The sequence below is a fragment of the Pleurodeles waltl genome, chromosome 3_1 (assembly GCF_031143425.1).
Source record: "Pleurodeles waltl isolate 20211129_DDA chromosome 3_1, aPleWal1.hap1.20221129, whole genome shotgun sequence".
NCBI classification, from domain to species: domain Eukaryota; kingdom Metazoa; phylum Chordata; class Amphibia; order Caudata; family Salamandridae; genus Pleurodeles; species Pleurodeles waltl.
The window spans coordinates 729,266,795-729,286,453 of record NC_090440.1 but is presented as its reverse complement, the minus strand read 5'-3'; positions in this window follow the sequence as shown (position 1 = coordinate 729,286,453).

Sequence of the window (19,659 nt, the reverse complement as noted above, 5' to 3'; positions counted from 1 at the left end):
CAAACAGTGATGATGAGGGAGATGAGGGTCAACTCATAGAAGAAGGAGGAGAGATGAATGAAGATTACCCTCTAATTACCCTTTTCCCAGTGTTTACCTTGATCGATCTACCTGCTGATCTGCAAGGATCGGTAACAGAGAAGGTGTGGGATTTGACTGGAAAGGAGGTTGGATTAATAAAGGGAGTAGGTCTAGTCAAGGTGCAGATAAAGCCGAATGCAGTGTTCCCACAAGTGTCACAATATCACATGACTCAGGATGTCCTTATTGAAGTGACACAGATAATTGCAGATTTTCTCAGACAGGGAGTTTTGAAAGAGGTCCTGAGCAGTCCGTATAACTCTCCAATTATGGGTTTGAGAAAGCCCTGTGGGAAAGTTCGAATTGTGCAGGATTTGAGAAAAATAAACGAAATTGTGATAAAATGCTGCCCTGTGGTTCCCAACCCAGCGGTAATAATGTACCAGGTTCCTTGTGATGCTGAATGGTTTACCGTAGTAGACCTATCACAAGCGTTTTTCTCGATACCACTTCACGAAGACAGCCAGTTTTTGTTCAGTTTCAAATTCCTGGATAAGGTGTACAGTTGGTGCAGAATTCCTCAGGGATTTTCTGAGTCACCATCCATCTTCAATCAGATATTGAAGAAGGATTTGGAACCTCTTGTGCTGCCTTACAATTCGACTCTTGTACAGTACATTGATGATTTGTTGATTGCGTCCAAAACCAAAGACAGCTGCAAATATGATACCATTGCCTTATTGAATCATTTAGGGAAAAACTGACATAAGGTGTCACCTAAAAAGCTGCAGTACTGTCAAAAAGAAGTGAAGTATTTGGGGCATCTGATTGAAAAAGGGTCCCGAAGAATATCAAAAGAGAGAATAACAGTTGTTTTACAAATTAATCCCCCAACAACAAAGAGAGATGTCAGGATGTTCTTGGGAATGGTGGGCTACTGTCGCCAGTGGATACCCAACTTCTCGATCATTTCAAAACCATTAACAAAACTGACAGGAAAGGAAGTTAAGGATGAACCATACACAATCACATTGACAAAAGAAGAGCTTGAGTCATTTCTAGAGCTGAAAGAATGCATGTGCAGGGCTCCAGCATTAGGAATGTCTGATTATGAGAAACCATTTTTGTTGTTCTGTCATGAACGTGATGCTTGTTCTTTGTCTGTTTTAACACAGGTCCATGGAGATGCAAATCGCCCTGTAGCATATTTTTCAGCTACTTTGGACCCTGTCGCAGCAGCCTTACCGGGTTGTTTGCGAGCAGTCGCAGCAGTTGGTCAAAGCCTTTCACAATGTGAGGGCATAGTCATGGGATACCCTTTGACAGTATTGGTTCCACATTCTGTTGAAATTCTGCTGACACGAACTAAGACACAACACATGACAAATGCACGACTTACCAAATATGAGACAATTATTCTGGGGTCACCCAATGTCACATTGAAAAGATGCACTGTGCTGAACCCGGCAACTCTACTTCCCATTGAGAATACAGAAATAAAGGATGGGGAAGAGTTTGAGCATGATTGTCTGGAGGTGACTGAGCTCAGTACCAAACCTCGCTCAGATATAAAAGATACCCAGTTAGAGGAAAACGATTACATTATGTTCGTTGATGGATGCTGTCTAAGAGATTCAACAGGAACTTTGAGAGCTGGTTATGCAGTATGTACCATATCTGGTATAGTCGAGGCCTCCTGGCTCGAGAAAGTGTTTTCTGAACAAGTGGCAGAATTGATAGCTCTCACAAAAGCCTGCCATGCTGCTGTAAATCTGAAAGTCACAATCTATACAGACAGCAGATACGGATTTGGAATTGTACATGATTTTGGTCAACTCTGGTCACAGAGAGGGTTCATGACATCCTCTGGTTCACCAGTGAAAAATGGAGAACAAATAAGAGATTTGTTACATGCGATTCAGTTGCCTCTCGAAATTGCCGTGGTGAAGTGCAGTGCTCACACCAGATCACAAGATTTTGTGTCAATGGGGAATGGTTATGCAGACCAAGTTGCCAGATTTTGTGCATTGAACTGTATATCTTTTAAAGAGCAGTGGGAACTGTTACCACAACCTGAGAATGACACAACCTTAAGTCTAGCATTACGAGTGGTTGATACTTTAGATGAATTAAATGCATTACAAAGCCACGTTGGTAGGGAAGAAAAACGTTCCTGGCAGAAAATGCAGTGTGTACAAAGAGCAGACGATATTGGGGGAAAACTGGTTTTGCCAAACAGTCTTCTGTCGCAATTTGCCCGATTGTATCATGGGCAGGCACATTTAGGAAGAGATGCCATGATCAGATCATTTAAGATTGATTGGTTCAATCCAAAATTCAGACATGCCGCAGAAATTATTGTCACAGGTGCGTCATTTGTCAACAGATGAACGCTGGAAAAGGAACTGTGGTAACTTTGAGCCACATTGGGAGAGCTGGTGGTCCATTTAATAAGATACAAATGGATTTCATTGAAATGCCTGTTTGCGGAGGTTTGAGGTACGTGTTGGTGATTGTGTGTGTTTTTAGCCATTGGATTGAGGCATATCCCACACGTAGGAATGACAGTCTTACAGTTGCAAAACTACTACTCAGAGAATTAATACCCAGGTTCGGGTTTCCGGTTTCTATAGAATCAGATAGGGGAAGACACTTCGACAATGAGGTGATTAAACTTCTGTGTGCCGCACTCAACATTGAACAAAAGCTGCATTGTAGCTATCGCCCTGAAGCCTCAGGACTAGTCGAGCAGATGAATGGTACTTTGAAATCAAGAATAGCAAAAATGTGTGCAGCAACAAACATGAAGTGGCCAGATGCATTACCTCTAGTGCTGATGTCTATGAGAAACACGCCAGATAAGAAAACGGGATTGTCCCCACATGAAATCCTCATGGGCAGAGCAATGAGGTTACCGGCGGTACCTGCAAATGCACTAGTGAATATTACAGATGATATGGTGTTGGATTACTGCAAAAGTTTGGCTGACGTGATTCGCTCTTTCTCTCACCAGGTGGAAGCTAACACGTTACCACCAATCGGCGAACCAGGACACTCTCCGCAAGCTGGAGATTGGGTGGTTGTCAAGAAGCACGTAAGAAAATCGTGTCTTGAGCCGCGTTGGAAAGGGCCATATCAAGTGATATTGACGACCACTACTGCTGTGAAGTGTGCCGGGGTTCCCAACTGGATACATGCCAGCCATACAAAAAGGGTAGCATGTCCTGTTGAAGAGGAACTTGAAAATTCCGGTACAGCAACTTCAAGAGGAGAAGCCTCAGAGTCAGAGATCAGTCAAGAAAGATCTGAGACTACAGGAGAGCCCGCTGAGAACAGCTGTGTCCCTCAAACTATCAGTGAGTTCGAGAGAGGTGACGAAGTGCCAATCTCAGTGGAGGCAGCAGGAGAACAAAGGCAAGGAGAGGTTCTCCCAGAAGCAGACAAATACTATTCAGAATCTGAATACAGTGTCGAACAAGGAGAGAGAGACGAAGAAGTAGCAAAATTAAATTAGAACGAATCAGAATCTCCTGAACAAGTTTTAAGCCTATCAGGAGAAAACACCATATTACAAGAGGAGGGTGCTGTCCAAGGTACTGAAGGGAAACGCCGAAGTAAGACGAACAGAGGTGACCATTGGCCAGACAAATCACACTTTAGAATAAGAGAAATAGCAAACGAAACAATAATAGAGGAAAGCGATACCTCACGAGCAGACGATCTGAGTGAAGGAGAACAGCAAGGAGAACGAAAATTAAAAAGAAAAAGTATAGCAAACAGAAGATATACCGGTCCTGAATGGGCATATGCTACAACCTTTGAATGGCAACAAGAATTCTTAGCATTCTGTTTTGATCGAGAAATACCAGGCCAGTACTACGGTACCTGAAGAATATACAACAAGAAAAACTGAAGATAAAAGATCGAAATTGTGAAAACTGAAAAATAATAATAAAGAGTCTTAAGAAAAAAAAAATACCGGAAAGTGACATTAAACCTGGATTTGACTTATAGAAACCTGATTACGACAAGCTGCTAACCTGAATTGACGAAAAGGGTCCTGGAGTGAGTGAAGACGCTGTAAATTACGCAGAAAGAGTTTGCTGCTCAGAGTTGATTGTTGGTTCTGCTATTCTGATTCTATACAAACATGGCTTATAGTAACAAAGGAAGTAAAGTGTGTGGCTGGTTAGGACTTATGATAGGTGTTGTATGCGCAATAATGATTGTGGGAGTGATTGTGGGAATGCCATGGAGAGAGAGTGAAACTATTAATGTAACTTCAAAACCTGAGACTACTACTACAACTAATAAACTATCACCATGGGAGAAATTTGAGCAAGACACAAGACATCTGCATGAGGGAACTAATGCAAAAGGGGAGCTTTCTACTAATGTTTTCTATCGCTTACTAAATGAGTATGTGGAAACTATGGATGCGAAAGACTGTTATGTATGCACTAAAATTCCTTCATCTGTGCAGGAGGGAGTTACTTATCATAGCCTCCCTCTTACGTATGGGATCAGCTGTAGCTTGCTACTAACAAGATTTTATGATCAAGAGCATGTGCAATATTTTTATTCAAATTTAGACGTTGTGTTTTCTTTTGTGCCTGTTATTGAATTCTTAAATAAGCTAGCTAAAGGGCATGATATAAAATTAGTTAGAGGATTCTTTGAGCCAACACTAACATTTGGAACTGCTTATGCACATCGCAATAACTTAACATGCTTACTGTCTCCTGTAGAGAAAAGCTTTTTAGATCATTCAGATGATAGACGCAAAGCATTAAAAGAAAAATTAGAAAAAGGTTTAGAAAAACGCACTTATGCAAATGATTATGCTTATACTGAAATTAAAACACAAGGCAAGTTAGCTATAGATGCATTACACATAGGTAGACTCTGCATATATAGACCAAAATCTGATCAAGATAATTTGTTTGTGGGAACGAGTGAATGTAGGCATGTGTTTTTGTTTCAGAGCAAATGGACCTTTATGTTAAATGGACAAGACCCAGCAATTCCCGGAATCTATTACATCTGTGGGTTAAATGCATATTACCGTCTCCCTAAGGGATGGTATGGGACATGTTATTTGGGAATAATATTCCCAAAGATTTACCAGATTGATGACTTAAAACAACTACCTAAAACGTCTGAATTACAACATGCCAGACAAAAACGAGAATCAGTGGCGGCTGTCATTGGTGACATATTTGGAGCTATAATCCCTTCAGTAGGGGTTATCCTAAATTCTATGAAAATTCAAAAGTTGTCTACTATTGTGGATAACATGCTGACAAACTTTACAGGAGCTATACTTCTGATGGATACTGAACTTGCTGCGGAAAGAGCTATGACTCTTCAAAACCGGCTTGCTTTAGACATTCTTTTAGCAAAGAGTGGAGGTGTGTGCAAAATGCTTAATGAACGTCATTGCTGCTCATATATACCTGATAACAGTAAGAAAATTAGAAGCATGCTTACTAACCTGACTAGAGATAGTACAGATTTAAAGGGTCTAAAAGAACTTGGAGTTTGGGAGAAATTTGGGAAAGGAATTGCCCGAGTGGGAAGCTGGTTTAGCAACATTTGGAATGGGGTACTTGCAAAAATTATGATGAGACTACTAATTGTTCTGATTTGTTTATTGGGATTTTGGGGAATATGCAAGATTAATGATAAAGTGAAAAGAAATTTGACTAAAAGAACCAAAAGAATCGAAGAAAGTGAAAGAGAGAAAATGTTCAATGAAATATGGGAAAGCTCACATAAAGGGCAGGATGTTGAAATGCGTATTATGCGCAAGGTGAAAAATTAAGACCAAAAGATTTGTGATGACGAGCGTCATCAGAGGAGGAACTGAGAGAGCGTAATTTTTATTACATATTATAGACGTGAAATGCTTATGATCAACAATGCTACATTAAATAAAATATTCATTGAAATATATACATTAACATAAATGATTTTATGTGTGTAAACTAATGTCAAGTATAAGAGATATTCGTTCAAACTGTGCCTATTAAAACGTATAAAACTGCATTCATTAGAACTCGTATATCTTAAGTTAGCATGAGCCAAGCAAAGCTGTGTAGCTCTCATATTAAAAGCGTATTTTTCTGTCTCTTCAGTGTGCGGACTTGCAAACGACCATGACCCAGCTATTGTTCTTTCTGTATTTTGTTAGTAACATGAAGGAATTTTCTCATCTGCATGCTCGCATCTTTTAGTATAAAATGATGTGCTTCGAAACATTAATGGACACTTCCAAGGACAATGAGACGAGGGAAAGAGAACTTTTAACCTGAGACGTGTGCCAAGATGGTGAAGTAACCCCGGATATGCCACCTACGAAATGTCGATTATGAAGACCAATCAAAAGATGAATTAATATCAAGAGATGACAAATGCATTACTTAATGTATAATTTGATAGGTTAACAATGGTGGGGTGTATTGACTGACCAATAGAATTTTGGGGAACGAATCACGAGAAAGGGATAAAAACCCATGACACAGGGAATAGACGGCTCATTAGGTAGGGAATGATATTGATTGCATCTCGAAACTCTGTCACTCTATTTGGTGACTTGAGACTTAGAGAAAACTATTTTGCCCATAGACTGCCCCTTACACTTTTCTCCGTAAGAGGAGAGTGTCTTTGCCTTTAACTTAGATAGACTATTGGCGATCTAACTGATGTCCTGAAGATGAAGACTGATCCTGAATGCTGACTTAATCAGAGGAGGGTAATTATAAAATTGATAATGAAAATTCATTTATTTGCCTTTTCTTTCTAGGTACCAATTGCTGTATGATTTTTATTAGAGACCTTAGTTAGATGTTTTCCAAATTGGTGTTCAAATTGTTTTGCATGAAGCCCAACATGCTAATGCTAATTAGAGGTTAGACGAGGTATTCATTTTGACTGACAAACCAACGTGACTGACGTGATGTTTTGCTGAACTAGTATCTTAGAACATTCGATGTATTCGACGTATTACGATTCACTTATATCCATCTGATTATCTATGCAACTGATCTATGCATTATTGAAGGCTTATTATGATTATCATCTTGTGACTGCGCTTATATGTTTCCTGGCTTTGAGATTGATGCTTTTACTCTTAGATTGTAAACAATAGGGAATAAAATTCATAAAACTCCATTAAGGTGTGGTTATTCGTGACTGAAAGGTCATGATTGCGCCGAAGGTTTATTAATGACTAAAGTAAGATATATTCTGGTGTTAACTATTGACAATGTTATTGACGGATTGATTGATATTTTGATCAGTTATCTCGTCCTACGGTGTCTCACCACTGGGCCCAAAGATTCATCGTCCTAAAACGAGTCCTGATGTGTATAAATTGACATAGACGGACGCGTTAACAGTTCCAATGTATTTCTAAGCTTTTCATGTTTGTTACTGTTAGAAATGGGGTTTTTGGTTGGCAGTTAGGTTGCCCTCTGTCCAAGCAAGAACCCTCACTCTAGTCAGGGTAAGTCACACACAATCCAAAATCAGCCTGTGCTCACCCTCCGGTAGCTTGGCACGAGCAGTCAGGCTTAACTTAGAAGGCAATGTGTAAAGCATTTGTGCAATAAATCATACAACACCATAGCATAAAACCACAAAAATACACCACACAGTATTTAGAAAAATATATAATATTTATCTGGGTATCTTCAGGTCAAAACGATCAAAGTTGCAATATGAATTTGTAAAGATATCACTGAAAAGTGATATAAAGTGTCTTAAGTCTTTAGAAAGTAAACAGAGTCTCTTTCAAACACAAAGTACCTGGTTTCTGGTGGAAAATCTCCTCAGAGGGCCACAAAGGAAGAGGTGCGTGGAAAAAGGGTGTGTGCGTCGATTTCTCCCCAGCACACACGGACTTGTGTCGTTATTTTCCACGCGGGGAAGTCGGGCGTCGTTTTCTGCCGCGCGGACAGTCTCTTTCTGTGGGTCGCGGGGATTACCAGATGTCCCGGGTCTGTGCGTGGATTTTCCTGCTTGTTTTCCGGCTGCGCGTCGTTCTGCGGGGCTGCGCGTCGAAGTTTCGATCTCACGGCAGGCGTCGCGTCGATTTCTCCTGCGGAGTCGGGCGGCGTTGTCCTTGCGAGGCCGTGCGTCAAAGTTTTGATCTCACAGCAGGCGTCGCGTCGATTTCTCCTGCGGAGTCGGGCGGTGTTGTCCTTGCGAGGCCGTGCGTCAAAGTTTTGATCTCACGGCAGGCGTCGCGTCGATTTCTCCTGCGGAGTCGGGAGGCGTTGTCCTTGCGAGGCCGTGCGTCAAAGTTTTGATCTCACGGCAGGCGTCGCGTCGATTTCTCCCAGGAAGTCGGCCGGCATTGTCCTTGCGAGGCCGTGCGTCAAAGTTTCGGTCATCCCGAAGGCGTCGCGTTGATCAGCGTCGGTGTGCGGCGTTTTTCTTGCTGCGGAACAAGCTGTGCGTCGAAAAGTTCGGCGCACGGAGCGTCCAAGAGGAAGAGTGAAGTCTTTTTGGTCCTGAGACTTCAGGGAACAGGAGGCAAGCTCTATCCAAGCCCTTGGAGAGCACTTTTACAGCCAGGCAAGAGTTCAGCAAGGCAGCAGGCCAACAGCAAGGCAGCAGTCCTTTGTAGAAAAGCAGACAGGTGAGTCCTTTGAGCAGCCAGGCAGTTCTTCTTGGCAGGATGTAGTTTCTGGTTCAGGTTTCTTCTCCAGCAAGTGTCTGATGAGGTAGGGCAGAGGCCCTGTTTTATACTAAGTTGTGCCTTTGAAGTGGGGGTGACTTCAAAGAGTCTCTAAGAAATGCACCAAGTTCCCTTTCAGCTCAATCCTGTCTGCCAGAGTCCCAGTAGGGGGTGTGGCAGTCCTTTGTGTGAGGGCAGGCCCTCCACCCTCCCAGCCCAGGAAGACCCATTCAAAATGCAGATGTATGCAAGTGAGGCTGAGTACCCTGTGTTTGGGGTGTGTCTGAGTGAATGCACAAGGAGCTGTCAACTAAACCTAGCCAGACGTGGATTGAAGGGCACAACAAGATTTTAGTGCAAAGAAATGCTCACTTTCTAAAAGTGGCATTTCTAGAATAGTAATATTAAATCCGACTTCACCAGTCAGCAGGATTTTGTATTACCATTCTTGCCATACTAAATATGACCTTCCTGCTCCTTTCAGATCAGCAGCTGCCACTTCAACAGTGTATGAGGGCAGCCCCAATGTTAGCCTATGAAAGGAGCAGGCCTCACAGTAGTGTAAAAACGAATTTAGGAGTTTTACACTACCAGGACATATAACTACACAGGTACATGTCCTGCCTTTTACCTACACCGCACCCTGCTCTAGGGGTTACCTAGGGCACACATTAGGGATGACTTATATGTAGTAAAAGGGGAGTTCTAGGCTTGGCAAGTACTTTTAAATGCCAAGTCGAAGTGGCAGTGAAACTGCACACACAGGCCTTGCAATGGCAGGCCTGAGACAGGGTTTAGGGGCTACTGAGGTGGGTGGCACAACCAGTGCTGCAGGCCCACTAGTAGCATTTAATCTACCTGCCCTAGGCACATGTAGTGCACTCTACCAGGGACTTACAAGTAAATTAAATAGTCAATCATGGATAAACCAATCAGTAGTACAATTTACCCAGAGAGCATATGCACTTTAGCACTGGTTAGCAGTGGTAAAGTGCCCAGAGGTCAAAAGCCAACAACAACAGGTCAGAAAAAATAGGAGGAAGGAGGCAAAAAGTTTGGGGATGTCCCTGTCAAAAAGCCAGGTCCAACATGACCCCCTACCAGCCTAAAGCCAGGGGAGAACAATCACTATCCTGATGTACTTCCCTGTTTGAGGCGACAGAACAAGGACCCAGGCCCACAACAGCAGGGGCATGCTCCAGTTCTTCGCCTTCCTGACTCCAATTGGATCACTCTGTCCATACTCTCAGGGCCCACTAAGCCAACCCATGGGGAACCTTTCTCCTTACCTGCGGATCCCATCTGTGCAGCACCTAACCTTACTTTGCTCACAGATGTATCCCAGGAGCAGGATAGTACCACCATGACCAACACAGTGGTGTTGCCCACTCTACCCCTGGGGTGTGACACTTGTCCCCTCCCCAGGGATAACTCTGTCCACCCGGACAGCAAGCCACAGTGATTACTGACAGCTGCCAGGGATGAGAGCCAGGCCCCAGGCATCTCAAAGCTCTCCAACCACTGTGGCTGTGGAGAGTGGGGGGCGGTAGCCCCAGGTGCTGGGCACCCTTAAACCACTCTCCCTTCCACCAGGTCAGGGATGACAGCCTGAACCTGGTCCTCCCCTCTGGGGCTTTGTACCCTCCCTCCTGGAGCGGTACCCCCAGAGTCCAACATGGTCAGGGTGCTTACAGAAGTCACCCTGTACCATTCCTCCACCAGTGCAGGGCTGTTAACCTGCAACTGGCCCTCCAACCTGGGGCCTGTACCTTCAGGTTGGACTAGGGCCCGGGGTGAGGCTTCCCTCCCCCTGCCCTCCCATCTGGGGTCCAGCACCCTCCAACTAGGAGTAGCCTCCTCAGAAGACAACATGGTAGGGGCACTGTTATCAGTAGCCCCTCCCTCCAGGTCCGGGGGGACACCCTGAACCGGGTCTTCCAGCCCAGGGTCTGTACCCTCAGACTGGATCACTGCCTGGCAAACCAGGACTTCCTGGGAGGCACACCTACCCCCCACCAGGTCAGAGTTTAACCTCTGCACCTGCCCATTCAACTCAGAGTCACCACCCTGAAGTTGAACCATTGCCTGGCACGCCAGGACTTCCTGGAGGGCACACTGACCCTCCACCAGGTCAGAGTTTAACCTCTGCACCTGACCATTCAACTCAGAGTCACCACCCTGAAGTTGAACAATTGCCTGGCACGCCAGGACTTCCTGGAGGGCACACTGACCCTCCACCAGGTCAGAGTTTAACCTCTGAACTGGGCCATTCAACTCAGAGTCACCACCCTGAAGTTGAACAATTGCCTGGCGCACCAGGACTTTCTGGGAGGCACACCTACCTCCCACCAGGTCAGAGTTTAACCTCTGAGCCTGGTTCCCCAACCCAGGGTCACCACCCTGAGGTTGGGCAATTGCCTGGCACGCCAGGACTTTCTGGGGGGCACACCTACCCCCCACCAGGTCAGAGTTTAACCTCTGAACCCGGTTATCCAACCCAGAGTCAGCACTCTGAGGTTGAACAATTGCCTGGCACGCCAGGACTTTCTGGTGGGCACACCTACCCCCCACCAGGTCAGAGTTTAACCTCTGAACCCGGTTATCCAACCCAGAGTCAGCACTCTGAGGTTGGACCACTGCCTGGTACACCAGGACTTTCTGGGGGGCATGCCTACCCCCCAACAGGTCAGAGCTTATCCCCTGAACCTGGTTAGCCAACCCAGAGTCACCACCCTGAGGTTGAACCATTGCCTGGCAGGCCAGGACTGCCAGGGAGGCACACCTACCTCCCACCAGGTCAGAGTTTAATCTCTGAGCCTGGGTCCCCAACCCAGGGTCACCACCCTGAGGTTGGGCAATTGCCTGGCACGCCAGGACTTTCTGGGGGGCACACCTACCCCCCACCAGGTCAGAGTTTAACCTCTGAACCTGGTCATCCAATCCAGAGTCAACACCCTGAGGTTGGACAATTGCCTGGCACAGCAGGACTTCTTGGGAGGCACATCTACCTCCCACCAGGTCAGAGTTTAACCTCTGAACCTGGGTATCCAACCCAGAGTCACCACCCTGAGGTTGAATCTTTGCCTGGCATGCCAGGACTTCCTGGGGGGCACTCTCACCCCCCACAAGGGACACACCGTCCCCAAGGGCCACACAAGAGTCTGGTTGGCGCAGGTCTCCCGACCTCTGCCCATCCGGCAGAGTCTGGGTTTCCCCCAAACCAGAAACGGTTTCACCTGGGTCATTCCTGGGGGGCTCTGCTCTCAGAGCTGTCCCCTGACTCTCAAGGTCCTCCACTGGGGTCTGCAACCCCCTCTCAACCCTATGTCTGGACTTCTGCACCCCCTCACTAGGAGGGGTACTGCCAGACACCAGAACTGTTGGGATGCTGGCTACAGTCACCCCCCCAAGTTCTTCTGACACTGCGGGGCTTCCCTCAAAAGGTGGCCCTACGGTACAGGCTAGGCTTCCCTCCTGGTGTTCCCTCATGGAACCCTCTAGGACCTGGGACATACCTGGGACACTACAATCCTCTCCCACCACACTCGGTTGGGAACCACCTAGACCACTCCCTTCAGGAGCACCCCCAAATGCCTCTTCAGACTCTCTGGTACTCACCCAGAAGTCTGCCTCCATTGTAAGTTCCCTGGGGTCAGAGAACTCACACCCCACCTGGTGTTGGCGTAGCTCTGGAAAATAAGGACCAGACATATGCTCTCCAGCAATTACATCACTCTGCCCTTCACATGTATTAACCACAGTACCCTTCACCCGACCACCCAGTAACTCAACCTTGGAAAAGCACTCTACTTCACCCTCCTGAGACTGGTGAGACAGTATCTGTCTGTCCCTGACACTCAACCCAAACTCTTCTGGGATGTCTCTACACTCTATATCCAGGACGTCCACCAGGGGGGAACCCTTTTCTCTGTCACTCTCTGCTAGAGTCAGTAAAGTGTCCCTCCCCCCAGTAGGAATATGACTCCCTGTGCCAGTTCCCCAATCCTTCTCAGGGACCCTGTGCATAACGGGAACTACCTCATACCCTTGAACTGCCTGGGGTGTGTCAACTCCCTTCTTCAAGTTGGGCACCACATCTCTGGGCTTGTGCCCTTCTTCAGCAGTACTAGATGCAAGATTTTTGCTGCCACCATCTGAACTGGACTCAGCCCTTCCGGCCTCCAGTTTCAGCTCTTTACAGCTCAGCTCTTGAGCTGCAATCTTTTCTTCTTCCAGGGCTAAGAGTCTTTTTGCCTCAACCTCTGCAAGATACTCCTCTAATTGTTGCTCCTGTCGCCTTTGACTTCGGAGCCATTCATCTATTTCTGGGTCACTGTCCAACTCTGAGTAGTCTTCCTCCTCATCTGAGTAGTCTTCCTCCTCATGTGCGTAGTCCTCCTCCTCATCTGAGGGGTACTTAGTCATTTGGTTTCTTGCTGCCTCTCTCTCTGCCCATCTTTCCTCCCCCCAGACTATGTAGTGATGGAGCATCTCCGCTTTAGTAGATCTCCTTGCTACAGAAAGGCCCCATTGTCTGCAAAGCTTCCTTAGGTCAGCCTTAGTGAGGTGGTCAGTACGAACAAAGAATGAGTAGGTACACAATCCCATTTTGATAAGATCTTATCAGCAAAAAACAAAATCCAAAGTCCAAAATATCAATAGTATATCCAGCAGGACATCAGAGAACCAAGAGCCAAAAAAGATGAAAAATCAAGTTGACCTTCAACTGTGGGTAGGTAGTGAAATACTTAGCTACTGTATGTCACTGCACAAACACAAGTCCTATCCTCACCGCTGATCACCAATGTTAGAAATGGGGTTTTTGGTTGGCAGTTAGGTTGCCCTCTGTCCAAGCAAGAACCCTCACTCTAGTCAGGGTAAGTCACACACAATCCAAAATCAGCCTGTGCTCACCCTCCGGTAGCTTGGCACGAGCAGTCAGGCTTAACTTAGAAGGCAATGTGTAAAGCATTTGTGCAATAAATCATACAACACCATAGCATAACACCACAAAAATACACCACACAGTATTTAGAAAAATATATAATATTTATCTGGGTATCTTCAGGTCAAAACGATCAAAGTTGCAATATGAATTTGTAAAGATATCACTGAAAAGTGATATAAAGTGTCTTAAGTCTTTAGAAAGTAAACAGAGTCTCTTTCAAACACAAAGTACCTGGTTTCTGGTGGAAAATCTCCTCAGAGGGCCACAAAGGAAGAGGTGCGTGGAAAAAGGGTGTGTGCGTTGATTTCTCCCCAGCACACACGGACTTGCGTCGTTATTTTCCACGCGGGGAAGTCGGGCGTTGTTTTCTGGCGCGCGGACAGTCTCTTTCTGTGGGTCGCGGGGATTACCAGATGTCCCGGGTCTGTGCGTGGATTTTCCTGCTTGTTTTCCGGCTGCGCGTCGTTCTGCGGGGCTGCGCGTCGAAGTTTCGATCTCACGGCAGGCGTCGCGTCGATTTCTCCTGCGGAGTCGGGCGGCGTTGTCCTTGCGAGGCCGTGCGTCAAAGTTTTGATCTCACGGCAGGCGTCGCGTCGATTTCTCCTGCGGAGTCGGGCGGCGTTGTCCTTGCGAGGCCGTGCGTCAAAGTTTTGATCTCACGGCAGGCGTCGCGTCGATTTCTCCTGCGGAGTCGGGCGGCGTTGTCCTTGCGAGGCCGTGCGTCAAAGTTTTGATCTCACGGCAGGCGTCGCGTCGATTTCTCCCGGGAAGTCGGCCGGCGTTGTCCTTGCGAGGCCATGCGTCAAAGTTTCGGTCGTCCCGAAGACGTCGCGTTGATCAGCGTCGGTGTGCGGCGTTTTTCTTGCCGCGGAACAAGCTGTGCGTCGAAAAAAGTTCGGCGCACGGAGCGTCCAAGAGGAAGAGTGAAGTCTTTTTGGTCCTGAGACTTCAGGGAACAGGAGGCAAGCTCTATCCAAGCCCTTGGAGAGCACTTTTACAGCCAGGCAAGAGTTCAGCAAGGCAGCAGGCCAACAGCAAGGCAGCAGTCCTTTGTAGAAAAGCAGACAGGTGAGTCCTTTGAGCAGCCAGGCAGTTCTTCTTGGCAGGATGTAGTTTCTGGTTCAGGTTTCTTCTCCAGCAAGTGTCTGATGAGGTAGGGCAGAGGCCCTGTTTTATACTAAGTTGTGCCTTTGAAGTGGGGGTGACTTCAAAGAGTCTCTAAGAAATGCACCAAGTTCCCTTTCAGCTCAATCCTGTCTGCCAGAGTCCCAGTAGGGGGTGTGGCAGTCCTTTGTGTGAGGGCAGGCCCTCCACCCTCCCAGCCCAGGAAGACCCATTCAAAATGCAGATGTATGCAAGTGAGGCTGAGTACCCTGTGTTTGGGGTGTGTCTGAGTGAATGCACAAGGAGCTGTCAACTAAACCTAGCCAGACGTGGATTGAAGGGCACAACAAGATTTTAGTGCAAAGAAATGCTCACTTTCTAAAAGTGGCATTTCTAGAATAGTAATATTAAATCCGACTTCACCAGTCAGCAGGATTTTGTATTATCATTCTGGCCATACTAAATATGACCTTCCTGCTCCTTTCAGATCAGCAGCTGCCACTTCAACAGTGTATGAGGGCAGCCCCAATGTTAGCCTATGAAAGGAGCAGGCCTCACAGTAGTGTAAAAACGAATTTAGGAGTTTCACACTACCAGGACATATAACTACACAGGTACATGTCCTGCCTTTTACCTACACCGCACCCTGCTCTAGGGGTTACCTAGGGCACACATTAGGGATGACTTATATGTAGTAAAAGGGGAGTTCTAGGCTTGGCAAGTACTTTTAAATGCCAAGTCGAAGTGGCAGTGAAACTGCACACACAGGCCTTGCAATGGCAGGCCTGAGACAGGGTTAAGGGGCTACTGAGGTGGGTGGCACAACCAGTGCTGCAGGCCCACTAGTAGCATTTAATCTACCTGCCCTAGGCACATGTAGTGCACTCTACCAGGGACTTACAAGTAAATTAAATAGTCAAACATGGATAAACCAATCAGTAGTACAATTTACCCAGAGAGCATATGCACTTTAGCACTGGTTAGCAGTGGTAAAGTGCCCAGAGGTCAAAAGCCAACAACAACAGGTCAGAAAAAATAGGAGGAAGGAGGCAAAAAGTTTGGGGATGTCCCTGTCAAAAAGCCAGGTCCAACAGTTACCAAGTAGATTTGTTGTGTGTAGATATCTCTGAGTGGAGATTTACCAAAGTTAGGATAGTTTGTGTTATAATAAAGAATACTTTATGTTTGTAAAAGTTGGTGTGGTTCTTTTTTGTGTGAACATCACTGACTGACTAGTGTGGTATTGTAAGTGTAGTACACTCCTCCTTGATAAGCCCGAGCTGCTCCCCAAAGGTACCCTGAGAGAGCCTTGGTTATCTAGGTACCAAAACACTATTGCTAAGGGTTGCCTGTACTCAGTATATGGTGCCACACCGTAGGTGTACATCATAAACTGAGCCAGCCTCCTACAACCAGCATTCCAATTGATGCACAGGCAAAAGCCAGCAGCACATTGACAATCAGGCAGTAAAGTAACAATGTATCAGGGCTCAAACCAAACCAAATACCAGCATTCGTGTTACAGTCCCAGGGTAAAATAGACAAAAGACGGGCCACAGGGGGAATCAAAGCCTGTACAACAGTATGCTCAAATGTAGTGTGCATGTGGGAAAAAATAATCAAATAAATGCAAGAGCCCTTTTTTTCATTTGATTGCAATAAAAGAGGCTTAGTGTTGCCTCTCGGTATGAACTATGTAAGCCTTCCATTTGTATTTTAGTTTCAGCTAGGGAGAGTAGGTGTTGTTGTAGTTTCACTTTCAGAGTATGTTCTACTAAAACATAAATAGGAAGAAAAGACTCAATAGTAGAGCCTCCATTCTTGAAATTAATGTGTGTGATAGAGATGGTGGCTCACTTGAACCCTCCAATCCTGTTTCAATATTTGGAGGGTATCCACAGCCATGAAAATGTCTTCAGTATCTGTTTGATGCAAAGACATTAGTATACCATTTTTTAGATTTTTTGTGGGGGTGAGATCTGGAGAACAATGATCTGATGTTCTTGCCAAGTTGTTAGGGCTACGTAGAGCTGTCAAACAAATATATTGCTTGCAAAGTACCTACAGTAGGCTAAGGGTCCACTTCAAGTGAATTTTTTGTGAGATTCCAAACAACATACAACCCTTTCCTTATGTTTTCCAAACTCTCTGGTGAAAGTATAGCCTCAAAGCCAATTTATCAACTAAAGCCAGGCAACCCAGTAGTCTGTAACCCGCAAACCATTTAAGCATTACATGAAGATGGTACATTCTGTGTAATGATTAGTCCTGTGGGTTGTCATAGGATTATTCATAGTTAGTAGTTTCTAAATCTATTTTGACCATGAATAGACACACTCAAGAATGCACAACTGAGAAATGTTTCATGATTTTATTAAAAATCAATGTCCTCTTCTAATGCATAAACTATGTATAGTTGTAACTATTCAAATGAAGAAAACAGTGGCACTGAAATTAAGAACATTGTATTATAAATAATTGCAACATTGTCTAGGTGGTTATTATTCAGAATCCTAAAGCATGAAAAGATGAAGTCTCTATCCTCCAACCCCTCCCCTCTTACTTCCAGGTAAGGTATCTTAGCACCAAAATGACCTGTGCGAGTTTCTAATGTGGAATGCACCCACATACCCTAGTAGAACAACAGAAGTGTTGTTCTGTGTGAAGAAGGTCATTGTCTATCTCTGCTTGTTAGCTAAGGTGTCCCAGCAAGCCGATAAGGCCAGTCTGGCTCTGAGATGGCAACCTGTAGCATTCACGCAGGCAGTTTACAGCTGCTTGCTCAATCTTGTCTCCTATGAAGTCAAAGATGTCCTCCCTGCCGTCTACTTCTCTTTATTCTGCTTAAAAACACTTTTCTCATTATTTTGAAATGTGTAGGCCTCATGTCAAATGATGTCAAATGCAAGAATGAACAAATTTGTCTTGTTACACCTTCACTTAAGTCTATAAACCTTTATACACATGTGACTACATACATGAATCATTATTGAAGCTTCAAACTATAAGCAAATATTATATGGAATACATGTGCAAACAATACTAAATACACAAATAATTTATCAATAATACATTTGCACTCATGTATATGAAATATAAGGAATGCAACAGGGGTACATAAGAAGAAAATGTGAAAATTACAACACAACTGCTTTTTATGCGCTCTTTTATTTTTTGGCTTGAGACTTCAATCACATTTGGGCTCAGTCCAGTGGATCTTCATCTCTCATCTAAAGTTATTGGCTGCATGGGTATATCCTTCCACCTCCAAGATGTTCTTGAATTGAACTGCATAAGTTTACTGCTCTGTAGTCCCTCATTATCTATGGGAATAGTCTGCTCCTCATTGTTGCTGCCTCCAGCCCTTCATCCTTTCTCTATATGCTACATCCTGGTTTCATGTGGCCACTTTTCTCTCTCCTTGCTCCCTCCGACCCTACCTGTCTCTATACGATGGCTCCTGATTCCTCAAGCCACCGTTCTCTCTCTTTGCTCACATCCACTACTTACTTACTACACCATTCCTGGTTACAGCCTAATAAATAAACTGTAACCTTGCTTCATAAAGACATATTTTACAATATGAACAATATATTCCTAAGAAACAAAGACACAGTAAGGGTGCAAAGACTAATCAATTATACCATGCCCAGTACTGCTGATAAAATCATTGGCTCAGACTTTTACCTGTTTGGATTGTTTTACATATGCCTGGGTCTGGTCTTCTGCAAAACCCTAGGGCTCCAATGAGCTTCTGACTTTTGTAACCGGACATGATGATACTGCTTATGTTTTATTGATTCATTTAATTCTGTTGAGCGCAGAGATGGGCTAAATAGATAGATAAACCAAGCATTGCAAAAGTAAATAGGGCTGCAGTTGGCTGCCAGCCTTTTGGCTTTTTCAGTGATTGCTTTGTCATGATTTTTGCAAAATGTTGCTGTTGGGAAAGCTGTAGAGCCCACATCAATCTAAAAAAACATTAGCTTGAAGCAAAAATATGTTTTGTTCTATAACAGAACCCATGCACACATTGCCATAGTAGTTATAACAATAAACAGATACTTTGCACGGAATTTCCCCTTCGTGAAAAGAATACTGTCACTGACAGTGAAGTTAGCTGATGGCTGCAGTGGACCCTCTTCTCCATGTGACATGCTGTAGTGGGAGGAACAACACATTAACAGGCCAATCAATGAAGAGGGCGGACTGAAGCCCTGATAATTTTAGCAAAATTAAAAGGTCTTGGCTGACACTGGATATGAAAACTACATCTCTTGTTGATGAGCAGTTATCTTAGAAGAGGAAATGAAAAGCTGAAGGAAACCCCAATACATGCCTAGTTGTATCAGGGCAGGAGGGACCTGTCATCATATGTGCATTTCTTTAATCTCAACACAGCATTAAACTCACACAAAGAATGTGAATGACATCTTGTAACTAACATGACAACTGTCCTTTGTAGGCAGCAGCCTCCCAATTTAATAAACATAAAGTGCATTTATTTTTATTTTTCTCCGCTTACAACTTCCTCCATACAAGCAAAAGGTAATAGGAAATTTAAATTTACATTATTTTTTTTGCCAATCCTCCACTTAGTTGTCCCTGAATGTTGGCATGCATATTTTAATGAATGCCAAACACATGAAACAGCATGTCTTTAAAAAGAGGGACTTACCTTTGGGCTGGGGAATATAATTCGCTCACTAGTGACATTTTTTCACTTTCTTTCATTTCGTCTTCTCTTTCTAATGAAGAAACTAATGTAGAACATTTTGAGCTGGAAGAGTTTTGTCTTAGATGATATCACTACTTTTGCTACAACTACTATGCTGCTACTTTGACAAATATTCTTACTACTACTACAACTACTATTGTTACTATTACTAGTGATTCTGCTACA